Raw genomic sequence first — 24180 nt, forward strand, 5'->3', positions numbered from 1 at the left:
TACCATTATTAAATCATTATTATTATTAAATAATAAATACAATAGAAATATTCAGATCCATCCATCCATTATTATCATCGTCGTTAAATAACAATATAGGACCTATAGCAACATAGATATGTAAAATCATTTTCTATTTCTTTCGTCTTAACAATAATAGTTTTAAAACAAGATCATAAACAACATTACTAATGACATTGCCAGTTGGTTATTGGCGTCTGGCCGGCTTCATTTTTGATACTAGAACTAAAGAAGAAGAATCTTCATTGAACATAACCTACCATAGGTAATCTGCGTCCAAGCCGCGTTTCATTTCTTTCTTTGTTTTCTTCTATCGGTAAGTAAAATGCTCGGTAAAATGAGGTTGTTTCTGTCGAAAGATCCCGTATTTTTGGATTCGATAATGCAAGAACGAAAAAAGTTTAGGGAAAAAAGAAACTTAATCTATATGTATATTAATAAATTTCTTGTTAGGAATTTCAAAAGGATTGCTATAATCCCTTATATATCGACATTCCAATCTCCTTCTCTCTATAAAGATTGCTTAAATATTCTTCAAAATAGATTTATTTACAGATTCTCCGCCTTTCCTAAGCACCTAAAAAGTTTACATAAAAATTTGCGACTAACCAATTCATGCCTTAAAAGTTACAAAAAAGCTTTCAATTCACTACATGCAAACCAGAAACTTACTCAAAAAAAAATTCAAAACTGTCAACTAGTAACTACAATAAGCTCAAAAATGTGATTGCTAAGTTAACAATCAAACTTGCAATGCAACGGTAACTGAAAGTTGAGATTACTAAATTTTGAGAAACAGAACAGAGATAATTAGATATCATTATTAATTGGCAAGAACCTTTAAGTTAGCAATAACCGTGATTGCTATCTAGAAACAGAAGAGGTCTGATTCTGAGTTGCTTAATAGTCGATTCTTGCAATGGTTAACTTTTCCATTTGACCTTCACTTCTTCTCGGCTATGTCAGATGTATTTGCAGTTTCGAATTCCACAACGTTAATTTGTCTTTAAAAAAAAATTAGTTCTATTGAGTTGTGACTCGATGATAGCTCACCGCTGGAGACTTTAAACGATCTGGCAGGGTAGGTATTGTACTGGGGCTGCATCAAAAAATCTTTCTTTTAGTTTCGTTTGCAATTGACTGCGAAAATATGATCACCGGACGATTCATTTTCATACATTTCCAAAAGAAACCAATCAAAAATAACTAATGCAAGCAAATTACCTACGACGCAATTGTTACTTGGTTAGTTAGCTCTTTGAAGACAAAAGGCAGAAATGTGCTTTGAATACGATTATTGTAAATTAGCTATTGTTTTTGTGCAATATACCACAAAAACTTAGTAGAATGCACCAGTCGCCGTTCAAAGGTAAGGTAAACAATATGAACTACTTGTTAATTTTTCAAAGAAACTTCCACGGGCTACTGTAATACTTTTTACAAAACTTCTAGATTCCTCCTATGTCTGTGAAAAAATTTTCAGTCAAGCTCTGAAGAGGCCAACAGGATGATTGGCGAAACGTCAGCAAGTTCGACTCAGCAAGAACCGACGCAGGAGGAACCCAGAAGTTTTGTAAAAAGTAAAAAGTATGAAATACTTGCTTTTTGACATGTTTGTTTACTGTCAGCAATGTTATGATATTGGTAAACTTAGTTCTCTCTAATATGGGCGACGGTTCACCTCACAGGAAAACTTCACCTGATAGTATTTTAAATAAGGCGTTCTCTAAAATGCTCATAAACTATAAATCGCTTAATCACCAGGAAGTTTGCTAGCCGATAACGCTTAAATTAAATGAATGTACTTTAGATTTTAGATCATACAATTATACATTTTCCATTAAACATATTCCTTTATCAACCCAAGCAACGTAACCATCTAACGCATACCTCCGCGCAAAGGTCAAGGTCCTCCTCCAAAGCTGATTTATGTTCCCGCGATTTTTCCCGCGCGGATACGGCCCTGCGTCCCGCCAAGAGTACCCGATAATATCAGTAACTAAAAGTACATAATCTCAAGTCGGCGGTAATCGATGGATGAGTATTTAAATCTATACAAGCAATTAACATTTTTGTTAAACCAAAGTGGAAGTCATGCTGATGGTCTATGGATTTTTAGAAGTATTTTTGAACGATGGTACTTACGCTGTACAGTTTTCCATGTAGTTTCCGTCTCTAATTTTTTTTCTATAATAATTTTCCGGTTATTAATCATTTCTTGTGTGTGTCATGGAGGGCCGAGAACTTTTCCCCATTCACACTTTGTCTACGATAAGCCGCGCCATCCCTTCTAAGTAAAATATAATCATTAAGTGGCTCGGTTTCTCCCAAACTTTCTTAATAGTGGCGATATATGAGTCCACTTGGGGGCGATAAAATCACTAAAAGCCAAACGGTCTCGTATTTCATAACCGGCGGATATCGATTCGCGGAACTATTTTTCGGTGGGCGTGTTCTAATGTGGTGGAACAGTTGCGCGATCGCAGGGCACAACTAAAGGTTGTATTTTATCAACTTAGTCCCTATTGGATTTGTGTTGGGCAGGAGATGAAAAATTTTCTAATGTATAACACAAAAAGGTGTAAAAATTTCGATAAATTTTGCTTGTAGAACATATGCAAGCATTAATTGCATTATACGTATTACAAAGCCCGTTATCTTTGCCAAATATGGTTTTTACAATCCAACGCATAATTACATTTTCTTAACGACGGTGACTCTATTGCGATATTTTAATTAACAAGTTTGAATTAGCCAGACTCAAGTTTAATTCTTTAATTAATTTCTTGATAACTCCACATTATTGTTATTATTAATATGACCTAGTTAAATTTACATTACATTTAGTTACCATCTTGAAATTCACAGTGCAAAAAAACTATCATTCAATTCGTCATTTAGAGATAAAATTTTAATAAAAAACAGTTACAAGATACAAGTTCCACCTACAATAAGATTTCATTCGCTTTTTCGCTCAATTTTTTGTTCATTTGGGTAGAAACACAAGCAAATATAGTAACAATTAACGATTAAATTGTTTTAATGTTTTGAAAAAAAAATTTTTGTCCAATAAATGTTTAAATTACAAACTGCATGACGAGAACAGTTATATTTTGCAGTGATCAACAGTTGATGGCACACAGCACTCCAATTTGAACCTTTAAAAGATTTGTTCTACTTTTTTTACTTCTTTCAAATTTAAAGAAAACGCTGTTGTCTGGGAATTAAAAATTTGGAGTATAAAATATCACAAAAAGATCAACGATCAAAGACCAATAGACAGTATTAATTTATTGTCGTTTGATTTTGATCATTCACATCACAATGGAGGATCTGTACGATTTATTCATTGTATGTGGATTTCAAGAAATCTGCAAATGGTAGGGATTTTTGGCTCACTGTATTTTGTATCAACTTTTTCAAGCACTCGGCAATTTCGTTCTGTAAGTTAAAACCCAGCGGTACGATACTCAGTAAATCGATAAAGATGTGGAGCGGCCCAGCGATATCAACAAAAAACTTTTGACAGTGTCGAGACTCGCAAAGCATCGAATGGAGTCTTTTCAGTATTCATATGACGGCGTATCGTATGGCGTTTCAAAAACGTATATATGACTACGTCTGGGAAGCTAAATGTTATCTCGCTCATCGGCGGGCATATTTTCACATGCGTTTGATTGGGATTTGACGTGAGACCGATAAACGGCCGTATTTTATTACAACCGGCTCTGGATAGAGATGATCGCGTCCGATAGCCAAGCAAAATACAAATGCTCGGTGTCACAACACTTGTTCGATATTCCGCGTAGGTATACGCTCGAGTATGTGCAAGTACGTTCTGCGTCCGATCCATTTTAACGTTTCGACCGAATCTGTAAATAAATATTCCTCCTCTGCAAATGTAAAATCATTATTTATTTAGATATTTAAATTTAAACTGTTGCACAACTGATAATATTAGTAGTGTCCACGAGCACTTATTGCTAACGCGAAGCTTTGCGCTCTAGTACCGCAACTATTACGCAAATGTTTTTTTTTATAATCCACCGCATAATTACTTTTTCTTATTTTAATTAACAAGTTTGAATTAGCCTGACTCAAGTTGTCATATTGTTAATTTGCATAGCTTTAATTACGACAAATATTTACAACCAATAACTTCCAAAATTATAATTATCATCCTTTGGTTAAATTTTTTAATTAATTTCTTGATAACCATATTATTATGATTATTATTGAAATTCGTAGTGCAAAAAAATATCATAAAATAATACGATTCGTCATTGATAGCTAAAATTTTTATTAAAAAACAGTTACAAGGTGCGCGCAGTTAAAATAATATCTTACTATTAGTCAATCACATGATATTTAAAAAACATATATTTATTTAGTTATAGCGGTTTTCATATAAAAACCTAATTTTCCATTTAGATTCTATAGAAAACCTCAAAAACATAAAACATGATTACTCAAGCACCTCTGGAGTTACCTTTCACTGATGCATTTTGAATATCTACATACCATACATAACATGTTGAATTTTCTCAATTAGTCGTACAATATTGATGAATTTGACACTATGACAGATTATGAAAAATTTCACCTCACACGTCGCAATTATAAAAAAGAAAGCACACGCTAATTGCCAAAGAGAAATCAAACATAGACGCAAAATATATTAATAAATTTTAGACATCGATTGTAAATGTACAATCCGCGTTTAATTTGATCTTCGATTCAAATCGAAAGAAACTACTGATTAACAAGCAAGTTTGACAGTGATACGGGATTGCGGATGGTAATAATTCCAGCATAAAAAATATACGCACCGGCGTGTATGTGTGTGTGGTTGTGTATGCGGGCAATTTAGATGATTACACCAAGAGGTATCATTTGTTACAAGTGTCAATTGTAATAAAGTCATTGTGCGGTGTTGCGTGATTGATGTTCACGGGATGGCATGAAGAAGTTCCGATACCCTGGATGCGAATGTGGGAATCGGAAATTTGGAACGCTTGAACTTTCGACGTGACTATTCATAGCAACACCGAAATTTCCAATGTCCAAGAGATAAATAATCCTACTTTCCGTTACAGATTTGTTGATTTCTAAGTAGTCCAGTTCTAACGATCTTGTTGAGAAGCCAATTTAACTAATTGTACTTGCGTCATAGTCATAATTTCAAAACCTGTCACTTCGACTACACCAAAGAACAAATTGTTTTTTTATGAAAAATTGGTTTTACCCATTTCTACCACCTGCACAAGATCATCTCAATACCTTTAAATTGTGGCTAATTTTTTAAAATGGTCTATTCTTTTTGAAGAAAATTGGAAAACCTTGATGTATGAACTTTATTGCATTGTCATCTATAACATGCACGCCATTTTTATAGAACTTTGTATAATTAGTGTCGACTGCCCACGAAGGACATGAACCAAAACCATTGTCCTGTGACAGTACTAAGAATCGTTAAATTGTTCGTGAGCTGAAGTAACTTCTAAAGCAAGTAACCCATTGATTTCTCGCATTAATATAAAACTTCGAGGATGCTCTGTAACAGCACCATTTTTCTGTTGCCACACGACTAAATAGAAATTAACTAACTAAAGAAATACATATTTTTATCTATCATAATAAAAATTTTCATCAAAGTTTAGAAAGAAATGATTATTATTGTGATATATCTGTAAAAACACATCAATTGTGACCATTCTCAAATTCCCAACAAACAACAAAGATTCACGAGGTCTAAATTCTCTATTTGATATTTCTTCAGCTGATAACCTAAAGCTTAATGCTAATAAGTCAGTGGTCCTATTATTTGGACCACAATAACAGGTAGACTGTAAAATATTATTTACAAGTACCAATCAATGAGGTTCATGAGTGAAGCAAAAATATGGGGCTAAGCTCCAGTGGCTCTCTGAATACTCCTAGAAACTTACTAAATGGATTCTAACCTTCAATTATCTCTGTGTGAGTCACTAATTATCTCCAAGCTTGCTGACTCAATTTAACGACTCCAGAAAGTTCAGAGCGTTTGTTTCAGATTTTTTCAGATTCAATATTGGGAAATATATAGAAAGAGGAAAGAAACATAATGACATACGGTCTCATTCTTGGTCAGGCAACTGGCACAGTTGTGACTTCCCGGGGCATTTACATTTTCTAGTCCATTACTGGGTCAGTGCCATAGAAATGCGCGTCTGAGAATTTAAAAACAATGGGAATTGAGGCACGCAGAACGTTTTACGGTAATCGGCGATCGCTCGAGGACAAAATCAAGCGAATCGTCTATTGTGTCTTGATGATTAGGAGAGAGGAAAGGTACAGTTATCTTTTCTTTAAATGTAGAAATTGGCCGTCGTCAGGCAACAGACAAAAGGCGCTGTCATTAGAATGATAGGCTTCCCTGTAAATTAAAACGATATTCAAATTTAAATAGCTCCACTAAATGATATGCGGGTTGCGAGGAGCTATAGTTTAGCCTGTAATTTGAATCGCCTAGAAGACGAATGATACACGAATTTCGTGTTATTATGTATTTTATTTTATTGTCGGGCGGTATTAAAACGTGCAATCTTAATACTCTTGTCATTATATACGAAACTTTGATCTGTCTAGAAACGTTAATTGCGAATTCCCATGGATCGGCAGGTAGTCAGAAACGTTTAAGACATAATTGGCTAAAAGGTTTCACTTTGCCCCCCGACTGCATCGAATTTGCTAGATTGAAGGAACTTCGAAGATAATGCGGATATAAAAAAAATTCTGAAAACGAATTATTGACCGTTTTATAAGTCATGTTTTATTGCTAGATAACAGAAACTAACAATTTTAATTAGAACCAAAATTAATATACCCAATATTCAGCCTCAATCAGAAGTCAGTTAGAACTTCCTTATTTTAACACGCATTTAATGTTGCATTCTTGCATGTTGCGTCAGTATATTGTGCAGCAAAGTCTAAGGAGGTGAAATCAACACTTAATGTTGTGCTGGCTCCATATTTGAAAAAAAACCGTTTTAGTCAGTTTCACTCAAGCCCTGAAGAAGCCAACAGGATGATTCGTGAAACGCCAGCAATTTCGACTAAGTAAAAACCGACGCAGGAGGAATCCAGAAGTTTTGTAAAAAGCATTACAGTAGCCTGTGGAAGTTTCTTTGAAAAAAAAAATCAAAAATAAGTTTTTCATCACCAGTGATAGCGACGCGTGACATTATATCTATAATTTTATCAATTATGTGAATACTTCTTGTGTTCTACTTTAGCTTGGCCTTCGTATTTATTTTCAAATCCACCTAGCTCTAAATATAATCTGGAGATCTTATTTTAATTGGTAAAAAATATCAAAATATCGAAAAAGTGATAATAAACTGACATTCTTCCGCATTGTCCATTCTTCAATAGGCATTCTGAAATACTACTGAAAATATTGATCAACTCTACTCAACTGACCTTCAGTATCTCGTTGGTGTAATTTGTCGGACAACGTTTATCTTCATGCATGATATGAAACCAATCACAATTGCTGGTTGTGTGGCCGTAATGGAATTATTTTTTTCCTCGTTTTTGCGTCATCGTAAAAAGCTACACTTGATTGTTTCATGAAACACAGTAACCACAAACCCAAGCAAACTACCCACTTATTCTTAGGTACATATGAAAAATTATACTTTCAAAGGAAACAAGCCACACATTATCAATTGTCATTTTCTGACATTTGTAGAAATAATATACAGTGAACAAGTGAAATTTATTTAAAAATCAGTATTCGATTTCAAGAAAAGTGCTATTACCTATATTTAGAATTTCTTCAAAATGACATAGTTCCTACTTTTGCAGTTTCTTTCTTTCTCAAATCCAAACCACGATTTGGTTTCAACACGATGGTGCTCCACCCTACTTTGCTCGACAAATGCGTCAATATTTGAATATGGTTTTCCTTGACAAGTGGATTGGTAGCAGGGGATCAATAGAGGTCAAGGTCTCCAGATATTAGGCCCGGTGTAAAAGGAAAACCGCAAAATTTAGATGATTTAAAATTTATAAGTAGATACAAAATAAGACAAATTAATGAAAATATCCTAAGTAATTTTTTAAAAGGGTTTTTAGATTGTTTAGCATATTATCAGAAGTTATTGGTGCTGGTCATTTTCAACACCTAATTAAATCACTATCTCTATAATTTTTTTGACATGTAATGTTATAGATATTTCTGGATATTTTGCGTTTAACAAATTGTAGCATGTAGCCTCGCAAGTTTCTTTCTCAACTACTAACTAAAACACAGCACACCACCTCAAAGACTATCAATGTTCGGTATGAGTAAAAAAAACATATTAAGCAACGAGTTCGCGCAAGCGAAAAGGCACGTCTTTTTGGCAGAGAATTAACCGGTCGTTTTTCCAGAAAACAGAACTCCCACCCAGAAACCGAACGCTTTCAAACACTTCGTCCATTAAAGGCATTAGTAACGAGTTATAAATTTTACACTAGAGGGTGGGCGCGAAGCCAGGAAAATCAAACGTTCGAACGTTTCGCCGGAATTTCGTTTCTCTCAGGACCTTAAAAGTGCAAAATAAAAACCGATGGACCGATATTTTCTTCCGTTGGCTTTTCTAATAACGGACTAATTTATTTTCGCTCCATTATCCGGGCACCCGCTTTTATCCCTGGGGTTACTTTTACGAAATAACGTAAACAACGTCGATTCCTATATTTCGCGCCACGCGAAACATTTTATTTTTATCCGGTTACCTTTTTTGTGTCCTAATGGGGATTCTAACGTTATCCTTTATGGGTCTGCAGGGAGTTCGTTGATACGATCATTGATAACGGGTCGTAACGATTTTCCAGCAATTTTCGTGGCAGCTAATGGTGCTGCGGTTTAAAAATATTGTATACTAGCTCCAGAATCATAGGAGCAATTTTTTTTTTGAGATGTTGAAATCCTTAACGGGTGCTTTGTGTGGCATGGGCAGGGCCGTGTGGGACTCCCTGGTTAGTTGTGCAATCCAGGTTTTAGGCCCTAAAATACCCCCAATCTACAGCATCGGCTGCTACGACCCTTAGCTGTCGATCACTGTTGCATGCACAAATATGTCCCTCGTCTAATTACAGTATTTTCAGAGATTTCAGAGAAAAATCGACTACTAAAGCGAAACAAGCATTAAAACTAAACAACTATCCGGAATGATTAATTGACACCATTTTCAAAAAACGTATACACCTATTCTATAATCAAACTAAACAAAAAAACAACACCCAACAAAAACAAAAAATAATTCTCTTTTGCTTCCTTATATACCCAATATGTCCGAAAATTTTAGCAAAATTTTTATGAATCACAACATTACTATTGCTCACAAAGGATACAATTTAGTAAAAAACATTTTCAGTAAATTAAAAGACAAGATACCGGACGAAAAGAAGAGTCACGTTATTTACGAGCTACCTTGCAAGGATTGTGAGGGTGTGTACATCGGTCAAACAAGCCAGTACCTCAAAAACAGGATTAATGGTCACAAATACGACAAAAAATACGAATGCCCTTTTAAAGTATAGAACTTCCATATGATGCTACCTCTCCAATTTTAAGATTTGCGTTTGTCTCTTTTTGGTAAGATTCTTTGTAATTCCGTTTATATATAAAAAAAAAAGATCTGTACTATAACATAATTTTAGACTGTATCCCTTTCTGAAGAAGGTCATAGAAGACCGAAACGTCAATATATGGACAAAAAAATTTAATCGCTTTTAACACAAAGACCTATAACCTATATAAATATGTTGATTTCTTTTAAATATGCCAATGTGTGCTTAAATTGTTCCTTCTTCAAGTTGTCTTAAAAAATCGGATTTATTTTTTATTGGTGTCTTTACAAACCATACACTGGACACTCATTCATTATGTTAAAGGTGATCAAATTTACCTCACCCATATCACACTTAAGGAGGAGGTTCTCCGTTAGATGTAGGTCCTGTAGATACTCTAAAAGCTTTCACTGGGTATATCTGTGCGCTAATACTTTGCCATTACTTCTGGTATTGTTTTTCGAAGCAAGATGTCACATCCAATTCAGATGCTTTGAAAGTTTGGATTAATTTTTTCGTTAACCAATTGTCTGAATTATTTTCTTCTTGGTAACAAGTTGTTTGCAGTTGCCACCTCATTATCATTTTCATCTATCCGCTTAGGTCAGGTAGGTTAACTTCAATTTTTTCGAGATACTCTCTATATCTCACTGCTAAAGGACGTGTAATACTTCTTCGACTGGAGTAGGCATTTATAACGAAATATAGGAATTTATTGTTCGGGTATTTTGGATATGCTTTTACAGTCTATACTCTATATGGTACACCCTCCTATTTACAAACGCGCAGAAGAGACATACGACAAAAATAAATATCCCAGCTTTCAACTTCGTGTTTAGTTTAAAATTCTGATATTAAATTAAAATTTCAAAATTTCGGGTTTTCATTAGATATTTTACCATAAAATTTCGCGTTCTAAGATTGGATATTTATTTTTTAGGGGCCACAGCACTACGCTTTCGCATATATCTTTAACGATTGATGTGTATGTATGCATGGTAATGATGATTGAAATAAGTGTTTATATTCCTTTCTTTTGAATAAATACCAGATATTTTCCAGAATCTGGTTAGTGTATTTCTGTTCTGGATTTCTCTGCAAATTTGTAAATCGTTAATATTATATTACTCTCTATTCTAGGGCTACAATGGTTATATAAATTTTATTTTGATTATATTATAAACGATACAAACAAATAAAATCTACCTTTATGAATACTATATTCATCCGCACCCGAGCAATTTAAATTTGTTTGCTTACTTACTTTCTGGACGTGTTCTTTCATTTCCAAAATGTATAAGTATCCCCAAATTGCAAAAAACCAACAACGTAGCATTGAGTATAGCCATGGTATAAAATTGTCGGAAAAACTGTTTTCCTACTTGCCAATAATTTAAGCTGACCTACCCGGAATATAATAATTCTCGTTTTGAATCTATATACTTAATATATTCTATACCTAGCCTTAATTTAACATCATTGCTAACAGTTACTTGCGAAACACACGTAAAAAGACGAAACGACATCGATTTAGGTCTTTATTTCTAAAACAGTTGTTCGGTTTTTGCTTTGCACTGACAAAAACTGAGCGCTTTGATCTGCGCGCTTTGGTTGGGTGACTATTTACTTAAACTTCTTTTGTCGTCGCTGTCGGCGCGTGACTGACTAATGTATTTAAAGTCATTTTATACAAGGTAACTTAAAAAAGAAAGCAAATTTCATAAATAAAATTTATCAGCAACGAAGAGGATGTCGAAAATTATAATCTAATTTCCAGAACCTGTGATGGAATGTGGATGCAATACCGAGTTTATTGTTTATAAACTGTTAATAACATCTGTTGACGAGGGATAAATCATTGAAAAAGAATTCCCTTTTTGGAAAAAATTCCTAAACATTCCCGAAATTGCCACGAAATTCCTTCCCATTAAAAAAATAATTTTCCAACATTTCCCACTCCAATGATTTTTTGACATCATGAGCGATATTTTGTATTAAAAGAACAAATACATTATCAAACGTGCTTTTCAAAGCAAAAACATCTTACAACACTTGCTTTCGCTAAAAATATCTAACAAAGTAAAATAAGTTTTCTGTGAAAGATATAGCTATTTTTGGCAGCCGGTACAAAAAACTATCTAACATGGAGCATAGATATCCAAACTGAAATAATGTCGTCTACTACCTGATATTTTCCAGAATCTGGTTGGTGTAGTTCTGTTCTAGTTCTAGTATTTTAGTTGAAATAATTGTAAAATAGTATATTATGCAGAAGCGGAGCGAGTGTTTAAGAAACGAATGGCTTCAAAGGTTTACCAAACATGTTGCATAATATACTTTTTCTACTACCGTTCGTTTTTGGATCCAATTTTGAAAAACAACACGAATATATTCACTGATATAACCGTCAAAAATTGACAAACGTCAAAATTCAAATCGTGCGGTCATAGTATTTTATGCAACAAGTGTTTAATAAACGAGTCACGTAAAAAGTTTATCGAACGTGGTGCATACTATACTTTTTCCACAGCCGTTAGTTTATATATATATATATATATATATATATATATATATATATATATATATATATATATATATATATATATATATATATATATATATATATATATATATATATATATATATATATATATATATATATATATATATATATATATATATTCTCACGTATTGATTCACGGATGGAAAAATGTGATGACACTATACTCCGGGATATCATCCGTTCGCTCGTTGAACTCCGACTGGAATCCTGCAAATCCTGCATCCGACTGGAATCCTGCAGACGTTTCGCCAAAATCTCACTTGGCATCTTCAATGCTCGCGCTCCGAAAACACTTCGAACACTTCGAAGTGTTTTCGGAGCGCGAGCATTGAAGATGCCAAGTGAGATTTTGGCGAAACGTCTGCAGGATTCCAGTCGGATGCAGGATTTGCAGGATTCCAGTCGGAGTTCAACGAGCGAACGGATGATATCCCGGAGTATAGTGTCATCATATATATATATATATATATATATATATGGCATTTACCGTTTACCGCACTTGCATGATATTCTATGACAGAAGAAAGTAGATAAAATCTCTTCGTTCTCTTTGCCATACAATATTATTCGAACAATTATAGAGAGCATTTAACATTTACCCCCTACTTCTTCTGGTACATGGCGTATAAACCTCAGGGTTTCGTAACATACTTTCATTGTGCTCCCGATTAAATCACGTAAAATACCTTAAAATTCTTTACCTACGTATAGTAAATACACCAGTCATTTACCCCTCGGTCTGCTGATGATGTCAACTTTCGTTTAGTTTTTATTCTACATTCAGATTCTTATAATTCTTTTAATTGAAATACCCTGCTGCATTACTTACCAAAACTTGCAAGCAAATCCAATGCTTTACTCTGATAGATGGTTACGATCATCAAGTTGTATACCGCACCCCGTATAAAACAACCGCTTCCATTGGCGTAAAAAAAAAGAAATTGCTCTAACCGCAACTCCTATAAAAATTTCGGTGCGACTTTATATGAAATCGACGTGTAATTTCGACCAACGCGTTTTTGTCGTCAAGAGAAAAAATTTTCGTGGTTTTTGGCCACCCAAAATTAAAGTTTTCGATTACTGATTGCCGCTTAAAAAATATAGGAGATTGGATGTTTCGGCAAGCTTTTTACTTATAAATTTAATTTTCGTTAGGTGTGTTTTGGAATTGCATAAAATATTTACCACATTCAGTATTGAAAGCCACTGTATGCAATGCCGAACAAAATTCTTTCTCCTTGGTTTAATGAAATGTAAATGATTTCGCGTTTTTCATCGGCAAAGACATAAACGAATTTTTTCTTCAATAAATTAGGAAACAAAGCAAAAATTTAAATTTTATGTGCTTGTAGTTAAAGCATGATTATATTTCGTTAATTAGCACTCCACAAATATATTAAAACAATATAATAAATGAGAAGAATGCTCTTAAAAAATGCTATAAAATATTCTTCAAATTAACGCCGATGTAAAAACGAACGGTTACCAATTAATACATTATTTCTTTTCTCAAAAATAATAGCCCCAATACAATTTATAGAAAATTAATAGGTTTGTTTTTTTATCCTCTAAGTAAACAATATATGAGCTCATAAATAAAAATAAAATATGATGTGATAATGTATGACTGGCATATCTTGCAGTTGAGACTCGGTGTAGTCTTTTATATATTAAGTAATTAATTAATAATTAAGTTTAACATTCCTTTTCCCTTTCCCTAGGTGTAATATTACATAATATATTGAAATTTTTTCATAAATTCATGTGTGTCAGTATAAATTTGCGTCTAAAGGAAAGTTGAAGCAAGTTAGAACTAGATTTTTTTTCTTCAATGGTGCAGATCCATTGATGATTCGTTAAAGATGATAAATTTCATCATCCGATGACATACGAGTTGTCTAAACACAGTGGCTAAATTCAATATCCGTGGAATGGTCGAAGGGTGCGTTGGCAGGATGTTGGCAACGCAGTTGCCTTCTGACACGCTAGGTTGGGGCCCCTTACGAAAAATTGATGGACAGCATTTAATGATCGATATCTGCAAATCATTTGTGGAAAACGCAAGCATTTTTGTGGTATGTTGATTACGTATGAATTATATATCTACATGCTGTTCAATTGGAAATACTTCAATTGGAAATACTGCTTGATTTAAATTTTCAATCTTATTATACATGCAAACATTTAACATTTGTTTAACATTACGCCCTAATTAATATGCAGCAATACATTTTTTTTTTATTAAAATGAATAATATTTTATATATGCCATTTTCTGAAAAGGTTGAGTCTCACTGTTGATTGACGGTTGAATATTATTAGATATACATATATATTATATGTAAATCACATTATATGTAAGTCATTTTATGATAGACTTTAAGTACAAATGAAATGTAAACCAACAAATATATGCATAACAAATATAAGCGTTCACCAAGCAAATATAAGTATAAAAACGCACAAAAAAATTATGCAATGTATTTAATTAACACTTTACTCACTACAGAGGAAAGTCGTCGTTATAAAACTCATCTACTGTATAATAACGTTGGCCGGGTAAGATCATTTTTTGCCCGTGTATTGTGGTTATGTACATCTTTTCTTTTCTGTGTTATATTATGTTTTTTACGCATACGAGTAATGAATGATTATATAATGATGTTAATGTTTGCAACTTTTTGAAATATTTTCTACAAGACACTGTTCTTTTGATACAAGCCATACATAAATATGTCATTGATACAGCTCGCTTGCCCCTAGTATACATGTTCGTAGGAGATGGCTGACTGGAACAAATTAATCTATAAATATAAATAAATAAATGATTCTGCACATTTATTTGAAATTTAGGGGCATGTTGTACCTGTGATATAAAACTCAGACGCCAAAACTTCCAAATTTAGAGGTAGATCATTGATAAACATATTAAACAGTGTAACAGTAAATAAGAGCCTTGAGGTTAACAGAGCGGACATATATACATACGAACGCACCCAATTCGATGCGGGATCTCTTATGCACATATATTCTAGCTTTCACATGCTGTACTAAGATCAAAAAGTAGCCGAGGATGTACTCCCTGTTATTCACTGAATTATAAATGTGGGTGATGGCTTGATCAAAATAGGAGTACTTGTTGATTTATTCATACGAAAGCCATTTTGCTTTTTTCAGAGTAACTGATTTTTTTCCGAATAATTATTTAAAAGCGAGTTGTAACAAAACTTAGAACATTTTAATTCCATTGAGTATTACCTTCGACGAAACTCCGATTTATTAAGAAACTTGGTGGATTTTTTAGTTGTTCTGATGCTTTCTTCCCGGTGATTTTTTTACAACGTTGTTAATGACCAAAAAGATTTCGTTTGGAGGGGTGGGAAAAAAATTGGAAGACCGCAGGTTTGATAGTGCTTTAAAAGAAATACTTTCATACTAGTATTAGGCCCATTTTAAATTAAAAAAATTACTTCCAAAAGCTTCACAGATTGCTTTTACGTTCGCGACTTTTTCACCATTCTCATTTATGATTTCGTTTATAACATTTCATTTCGGTTTCCATTAACAATATTCCAACACTCCTTGTTAAGATTTTTGGCACTGGTAAGTCTATTGTCATTAATGGCATTCTTGTTTATAGCCAGTTTCTATTGGTACTACTTTTTTATTGCAAGGTATCGAGCTTTATAAGCTGAACCTTTCTAATGTTTACTAGTCGTTGACATTCTCTGGGTTAATTTAGCTAATTCTGTTAGTTCGTTGGAAAATTGTTTTTAGTAGGTAGTAGCGAGGGTAATAGTTATTCCCCTTGCAAGGAAACTCTACTAGTGTTATGTGAATCGTTCACAATTCAACTAATACATTGATGTGTGCCGACCATGCTAGGAGGCTTCAGATCCTTATCTTTTCCAGAAAATGCAAAATTGTTGACTACTGGTAATTGATCTTACTATCTCGTCTTGGCTCAATATGCCCCTTGGTCACAACTTAGGTCTTCCAAGACGATTAAAACTAAAATATCCTGCATTTTCAACAGAAATATCACGTTTTACACATAAATACACAAGTTTAATCTACTTGGAAAATTTTGAATTAGAATTCAGGCCACTGCAAAAAATTACTTGAAAAGTCGTATTCCGAAAATACAGCCGATTGTACTAATTCTGGAACTATAATATTGATTAGAATAATAGAAATAATGTGAAAAACCAGATGTTGCGATCTTACAGTACATGTGCCCTTGCCCCTCCCTTTGTGTTCTTTCCTTTAGAAACTTAATAATCAATATATAATTAATAATTGTGTATCTACTTTTTTAGATTTTAAATTAAGATAAATACCTAATTTTTCAAAAAAAGTTCCACAGGCTACTGTAATGCTTTATGCGTTATTCATTTCCGTCTAGGTTCTTTAAATACTGGGTATTTCGGGTAAAATATTTTATATCAAAAATATGCTTTTTACAAAACTTCTGGATTCCTCCTGCGTCGGTTTTTGCCTAGTGGATATTGCTGACGTTTCGCCAATCTTGGCTTCTTCAGAGTTTGACTGAAACTGACTGAAACTGTTTTAGTCAAGCTCTGATGAACCCAACAGGATGATTGGCGAAACGTCAGCAATTTCGACTAAGCAAAAACCGACGTAGGAGGAATCCAGAAGTTTTGTAAAAAGCATATTTTTGATATAAAATATTTTACCCGAAATACCGAGTATTTAAAGAACCCAGAGGGAAATGAGTAACGATATTTATTCATTTCAAAAACACAACAATCATCCTGTTGGCTTCTTCAGAGCTTCAGTTCAGCCACTTCAGTTTCAGTCAAGTTCTGAAGAAGCCAACAGACCTTCTAGATGTTTTCTAGATTGTTGACCGTTATTCCACATATTTTAATTTACTTATATAATTATATATCATTTTGGTGGTAGCAACAATATATATTATTACTGTTATTATTACTTAAAACTATTCCAATAGAATATTCATTATTTTTTAATTTGATAAATGTTGGCTGTTTACTTTTTTTTTACTATTTATTTTATTTTTATTTACTATATTTCATAAATTCCAACCTGCAAAAATAAAACTACTATGCCGGATTCATTTTATCTACGCGCACCTGCTGGTCGCATAAGACTATATTTCCGCGAAAAATCGGGCATATTTTTCAAGCCGCAACGTAAATATTTGAAAGAGTGCCTGGTGCCAAGTTTTTCAAGAGCTTATTGCCGATAATTTTTCGAGTGTCTCGCTAGATCCTTTTTCGCTTCAGCTAATTTGCTTATTTGTTTAATACACACTCGAACTATTGTTCGTTAAATGATTTTTATCACCTTTCCGATAAAGTTTGAGTGTTTGTACTGCGATAAAATTTGCGGTGCGTTAAAACCCAAGTTGTAAGGGTTGCCTTCACACATACCCATAAAAATTTTCCACTTTCCGACGGGCCATAAATATTTATATAGTACTCGACGCGATAATTTATAGCGGCGTTTTGGGTTTTATATTTACAACGTTATTTGGATCGGCCGCCATCCCCGGCATTTATTTAAATAACGCGCGGCATGTGTCCGGTCCTGGAGTACCCAGGACAACTTAATCCAACAAAGGAATCACGCGATATATTCTAACTCTCTAAAGGTTTTATGTGAAACCGATGTTAAAAAGTTTACAGAAAGCACTTTACCACCGATGAAGTCGAATAATGATCTCGCCGGGGCGCAGAGAGGAATATTGTGACATTCGCCAGGGGGGGGTTGGTCGCCGTTGGGGCAGATGCAGGGACCTTGATGTATCGATATGGGCGTGCTTATTTATTCTCGGTCGTAAATGACTCTGTGTCCAAAATTCGGCGATAAAAATCGCTCAAAACTATAGAAAACGCTGTCCGCAACGACTATTGTTCGACAGATGTACGACCTGCGGTAGCTGAACGAGATTACGATCTCCATTCCGAATTTGTGGTACGAAATGTCAGTTATAACCTCGAAGGCCACGGGACAAAATATTTGGTGAAGAACTTCGAAAAAAAAATGAATTCAACTTGATTTTTATTTCTAATAATTCCGAATTTTTTGGGGGACTTCCTTGTACTGTCTTTTAGGGCGATTCCGTCAGATTAAATACAAGTTCCAATTTAATTATTTTTATTCCTTACTTAATGTCCTTTAAAGTGTTTTGGTTTTGCAACATCTAACGTTTTAAAAAAATGACCTTGTTTAAAACTAATTGCATTAAAATTACTAAAAATCAGTTCGCTTTTAAGAAATTTGGAATTTTCTAAAATTTCAATTTTCAAAATGCCGGCTTTCGAGATTCGCCCCGTAGCTCTAAAAGTAAATTAAATATCAAGATATGCTTTTTATACTCGATACATATCTATATCTTTCTCATCTCTACTCATTTTTCGATATATAGAAATTTATAGAAATATACTCTAAACCTTGGCATCGAAATTAGCCGACCCTCTATATATAGTGGAAATGGTCGACTATCAAAACTTAACGATTTATCTCTGATTGATGAATTTAGGAGTAAAAATCGGGATAATTCTTATTTAAAAAAATATAACTTCACGTTTAAATACACTAAGTACATCATTTTTGAATTATTACTGTTTCCTCAATCTCTGGTAATAATTACTAACTATTAATATGCTATTTTGCTTTAGTTGTTGATAAATCGCATTTGCTGTTGGCTTCTTGACTTCTTGACTGATACTCAATTCTATTAAGTTGGCTCTGTTAAGCTCTGGTAAAGATAGTTAACCTCTGAAAAAGCCAACAGGATGATTGGCGAAACGTCAGCAAGTTCCATTTATCACCAGGAGGAATCCAGAAGATATGTAAATAGTATTACAATAACCTGTAGAAGTTTCTTTGAAAAATTAACCTACGAAATTTGTTAAATAGTCATTTTTTTCCCAAAAAAGTTATATAATTGCATTACATATTTTAAGAAAAAAAGAACAAAAAACAAAAATTTACATTTGACTTGCAAACGTTATTTTTTATGAAAATTTTTGATTGCCTTACAAAAGGTAGAGTTCTCACTTAAAATAAGCAAATTGACACCCATTTCCTATATAAGGGAAATTCCGGTGGGACATCTTATATATTTATATATAAATTAACCTAAATGAAATCTAAATTGAATTTTTGGATATATTTTAGGGGATAATGGTGAGCGCTATTGTTTTGCGCTTTTGATTTTTAATATATATCAGTTATTAGGTCGTACTAAATCTATTAGATATTTATTAGTAATTCTATTGTATTAATTGTTGGAGTTATCTGCATATTTTGAAAATGTTAAATAATATTGGGACTTCACTTGATCTTTTGGACGACGCTAATGCAGGTCTTAAAAATCATCATCAAATTCGGCGTCGCCTATTTAAAATTTATTAGCTATAATGTTTTAAATTAATTTAATTACATTCTAACCAGTAAATTAATAAATAAATTTAATATAGAATATCTAATAAAAGTCAAATATATTTTGGGTTCGTTTGATCGAAAAGATTATAAAATTCCCATTATGAAAAAACATTTTCTTTTACAGACCATACAACATAAAATAACAAAAATTTATCTTCGAAGTGTATTTCTTTTTAACATAGTCAACGCCTGCGATAAAATTTAACTTTATAACGCACTAAACCGAATTTAACAATCGCGTTAAACTTTAGTTTATTATTCTTAACGTCGATTTAACTATTCTAAACCCATACGTATCCGACTGTAAAGCAAATTGCTCGGATTGTAAAACGGATTTAACAACAAACTTTTGCCGTGGAAAAACTCCGAGAAAGTATTTCGTTTCTGGTAGTAAAGACGCGCGCCGATGGAAGTGGAAACGTTTAAAAGTTGTTTTAAAATGGGGAGAGCGCTGGGAATATTACCTGATTTCGCGAGAGTTTTTTAATTAAGAAACTTTGCAGACACTTGATTGCTCTTAAATGAAATATATGAGTTAATCTGCATTAAAATAAAGAGATTATATAGAATTCTTAAATAAGCATTCCCTGCTTGTTATAATATAATTTCACACCTCAATTAATGTTTCTAAAGTACAATTTTCTTCATTAACATAGATACGTTATGAGTTCATGTGGTATGTTTCCTGAAGTTAGTAAGTTACTCAGCTGAGTTATCAAAATCGGCAACAAATCAGTCATATTTTGATAATTTCACCCATATATTGATACAGGTTGTTGAATGAATTTAATTGAATGAATCTTATGGTTTATCTCTTAATCGAGGGATAAATGTCAAAAAATTGCTCCAAAAATTTCGTATAAAATTGCCTATGCTATTCGAGAAGATCGAAAATATCAATTTCCAATACGCGTGACGCGGGGCTTGCTGGCAACCCGTTATACACGGGAAATGAAGTTATATAAGACAGAAAGAAAGGGTGTCGTATATGGCTATAGTGGCTTACAAATATTCGTTGCATTTGTTTTTTCTTCGGCGTTTCCGTATAGAAAAATGTTGTTCCTGCATTACGTAAAATTCGTATTATCCAAATTGATTGCAATTTTTATGTTCCCGCAAGGCACATCATGTTGTTGGAATACAGGAACTTATAAAACAATTATGAAAAAAATTGATAAAGTCCATGCGCTTGCGCAAAATTTAGAATCTCGTGCAAATTGCAATTGCAAAGACCTTGTGGCAATTAACAACCAACACGGCCGATGACAGATATAATAATGAAATCGTTCCAGTTTCTTTCAAAAGTTTTTTTCCTTTGACAAAATCTCTGCCGACTCGAGAATTTACCGTTTTTATAGAAGGAATTCATGAAAAAGTTCTGCTCGCATTATTCAACAAATCGTAGTTCCAGTTTCATGTTTGGTTGCGATTTTCTGTAAGCTAGGCTAGGGAAACTGAAAATCAACTCGGATTTATTCAGAAACACTTTTATTTGTTGTGTCTCCACAAACAAATTCTCTCGCAAAGTTTTACTTGCAACTAATAAAAAGTTTCTTGATCTGTGTCTGGGCATGGGCTGTTTTAAATTCAATCGACAATGATTGTCCTTTAGAACATAGTAATTAGTCCGTCTTAATATTTAATGAACTTGATTAAATTAACCGAAATTGACTGTTTCGAGATCTATGTAATTAGTTGAAATGTAGGTCAACGTCCAAAAAAGTGCCTTGAATTTCTTTAATATTTTTATTCTATTATTAAGTTTGTATTTGATAGTTTATTTATTTTTCTCATTTGATAGTTTTGGTGTTAGTGATTAAATTAAATTATCACTGTTCATTTGTTACAATGGTTCATGGTGTATTGTCCCTTTTTGGATCCGATTTTGACAGAACAAAACATCTGTTCCGCATCATGGTGGAATGTAGATTCACTCATTAAATTAAATGTTAGTAAAATAACATCCTGCATGCTGGAAAAGATAACCTTACATTAAACGTTTTGATAACGATATTGCAATGTTAAATATTTCTATTGCTTTATCTTTAGATTTACTCAGATTCACGAATAATTTAATTAAGCCAATTCATTATTTAAGTTTCCGATATTAGATCGAAAGAGCGAACTTAAACCTTTGGTTGCCAGTTGTGCAATTGTGCAATTATGAAAATTAAAATAACTAACAATTAGCAACTAAACCAAGAATTAACAACAATCTAACAAATTCAGGCATTGGTTGACAGAAATCAATTAATTTACTGTTGACTTATATATATATATATATATATATATATATATATATATATATATATATATATATATATATATATATATATATATATATATATATATATGACTTTAATATTGACTTACGTATTGTCAATTGCCATGCAAAAATTGCTTTCTACCTAGTACTTTTATAAACCCTTCCATTATTCCTAAAAACAGATTTTTTAAAATTACAGTTTCAATATAATTGGAGGTAAATTAGTCCCCTTGCATTCACAAATTTCACTGCCAAATTTTAAGATAAAAGATATTTGTTAAAACAAATGTTTCATGCGAAAACTATTTTAGGACCAATTTTGTTAATTTAATCCGGTTTCCCACTTACTAAAATAAAGACGTGCTATTCCCGTACATAGAAGTTTTATGTTGTTGCAATTGGGGTAATTAAATATGCTGTTGCCATTTTCTTCATTATCGTGAACTAAAAATGGATTGTAGGTTATGTCACTTGGTCTCTGGTGTTTATTTTTGATTACATTACTTTCGGAGTGGTTAAAAGGATCATGAAAATACAAAAATACTCAAAGGAAATTAAGTACAGTAAAAAAGTCTTTTAGTATGAGCAAAACTCAATCACGCACTCAATAAAAACTGCATCAGCTGATTGAAACACTCTCTATGAACATGCGCGAAACAAAAACTGAAATAATTTGATGAAAAATGGGAAACGGGCCTATACGAACGCGATCATCCCTTAAAGTTTGGATGCGCACATTTTTGACAACATATTGAGTATTAGGGAAAACGGAAAATCATTTCTTTCTTGTCTAGAATTGGTCTGAGTTTATATGAAGGAGCGATAATAAACGGACTATTTTGGTGCGAAGCGGCACCCCGGAGGACGGTAATGAAGACGGGGGCATTGACAGCGAACATGTGTCGAGATAACCCGAAACGACAGAAGTTATGGAGTGTAAAAATCTTTGAAGCGTACGCAAACGGCTCTTTGCTGCGGCGACGACAGGGACTTCAAAACATTAACCTTTTTAAAATATGTATAATACTTAGCTACGGAGAGCGTTGGTATCGTTTACGACGGTTGGAAGGCTCGTTATCGCTGTAATTAGCTTTTTTCTCGCGTCTAGGGGCTAAGCGAGTTTTCAAATGAAATTTTTAAAGTGACTAAAAAACTATCTTTATTAACGGGAGTTGCGGCTGCTTGAAGATAGACAACCGCTGCGCATTTAAAATGAAATGAGTTAGGCGTATTTTATGTTAATAGATACCAAAAGGAAATTTTTGGTAGGCGTAGAAAAGTTAATTGCGCTGGCAACAAATTTATGTATCTTAACAAAAATTGCTTTCTACAATGCGTCGTCATATTTTTTCCCAATCGAGGAACGTTCTCATTTATGCAATATCTTAATATACTTTTATTTTATAGTGCATAATGGTGATATATTGTTAAAGAAATGAATGCCGAGTCCGTGTGCTTTTTACTTTCTTGCTAGTAAGATGTATTTTCACTCCAGAGGATGGAACAACAAAAGTCCTAATTTGTTAGTGAACCAGACGAATAGTTCTTAAATATTAGTACGGCTGCATCAAAGTAAGTTACGAAATTAATTTCACTTATTCCACTTATTATGAGTAATTGTTTTAGGGTTTCACTTTTGTTAAACAAATTTTCTTTAGATCTAAACTTACGACACACGCACACAAGCAAAAAGAACAAGTGTACTATCCTAGCAAAACTTCAATTTTACAAACACTTTTTTTACGAAATAACTGGAAACAAACCTGGACCAATTTTAAAAATCAACCATTTTGCAATTTTTAACTGAGATAATTTTTGCTCAAAAAGAAATTTCCTATCTGCTGCCTGCTATGGCTATTGTTTTCTGATTTGGTACCCATTTCATATGCTTCTAATATCACATTATGAAAGTTTTGAGCCATTTTGATAAGTAATTAATTATTTTATAACACGAAAAACCAAATCCTAATTGTTTTAATTTATGGACAACAAATTTGTTTGTAATTTATTTTCCTATAGTAACATGAAATTCAGAATTTTTCTACTCTCTGCTTTAGATTACCCAATTATGCATTGAGCAGGAATGCTCTAAGTGCCATTATAAAATCAGCTCTATTAAACCCTATCGCGAGTCAATCCTGGCGTTTTCGGTATTCCTATAGTCACGGGTTTGGGAATGAACGAATGTTTTTGCATTTTCATGTTTATTGATTCTGACTTCACGTCATACGCAACTCAGTGAACGTATTCTTATTGTTCTTAAAAAATATACTGAAAAAATCTACACAGGTATA

This window comes from Cylas formicarius, unplaced genomic scaffold (assembly GCF_029955315.1).
Source record: "Cylas formicarius isolate icCylForm1 unplaced genomic scaffold, icCylForm1.1 PGA_scaffold_4__25_contigs__length_36172078, whole genome shotgun sequence".
In the NCBI taxonomy this organism is placed as follows: domain Eukaryota; kingdom Metazoa; phylum Arthropoda; class Insecta; order Coleoptera; family Brentidae; genus Cylas; species Cylas formicarius.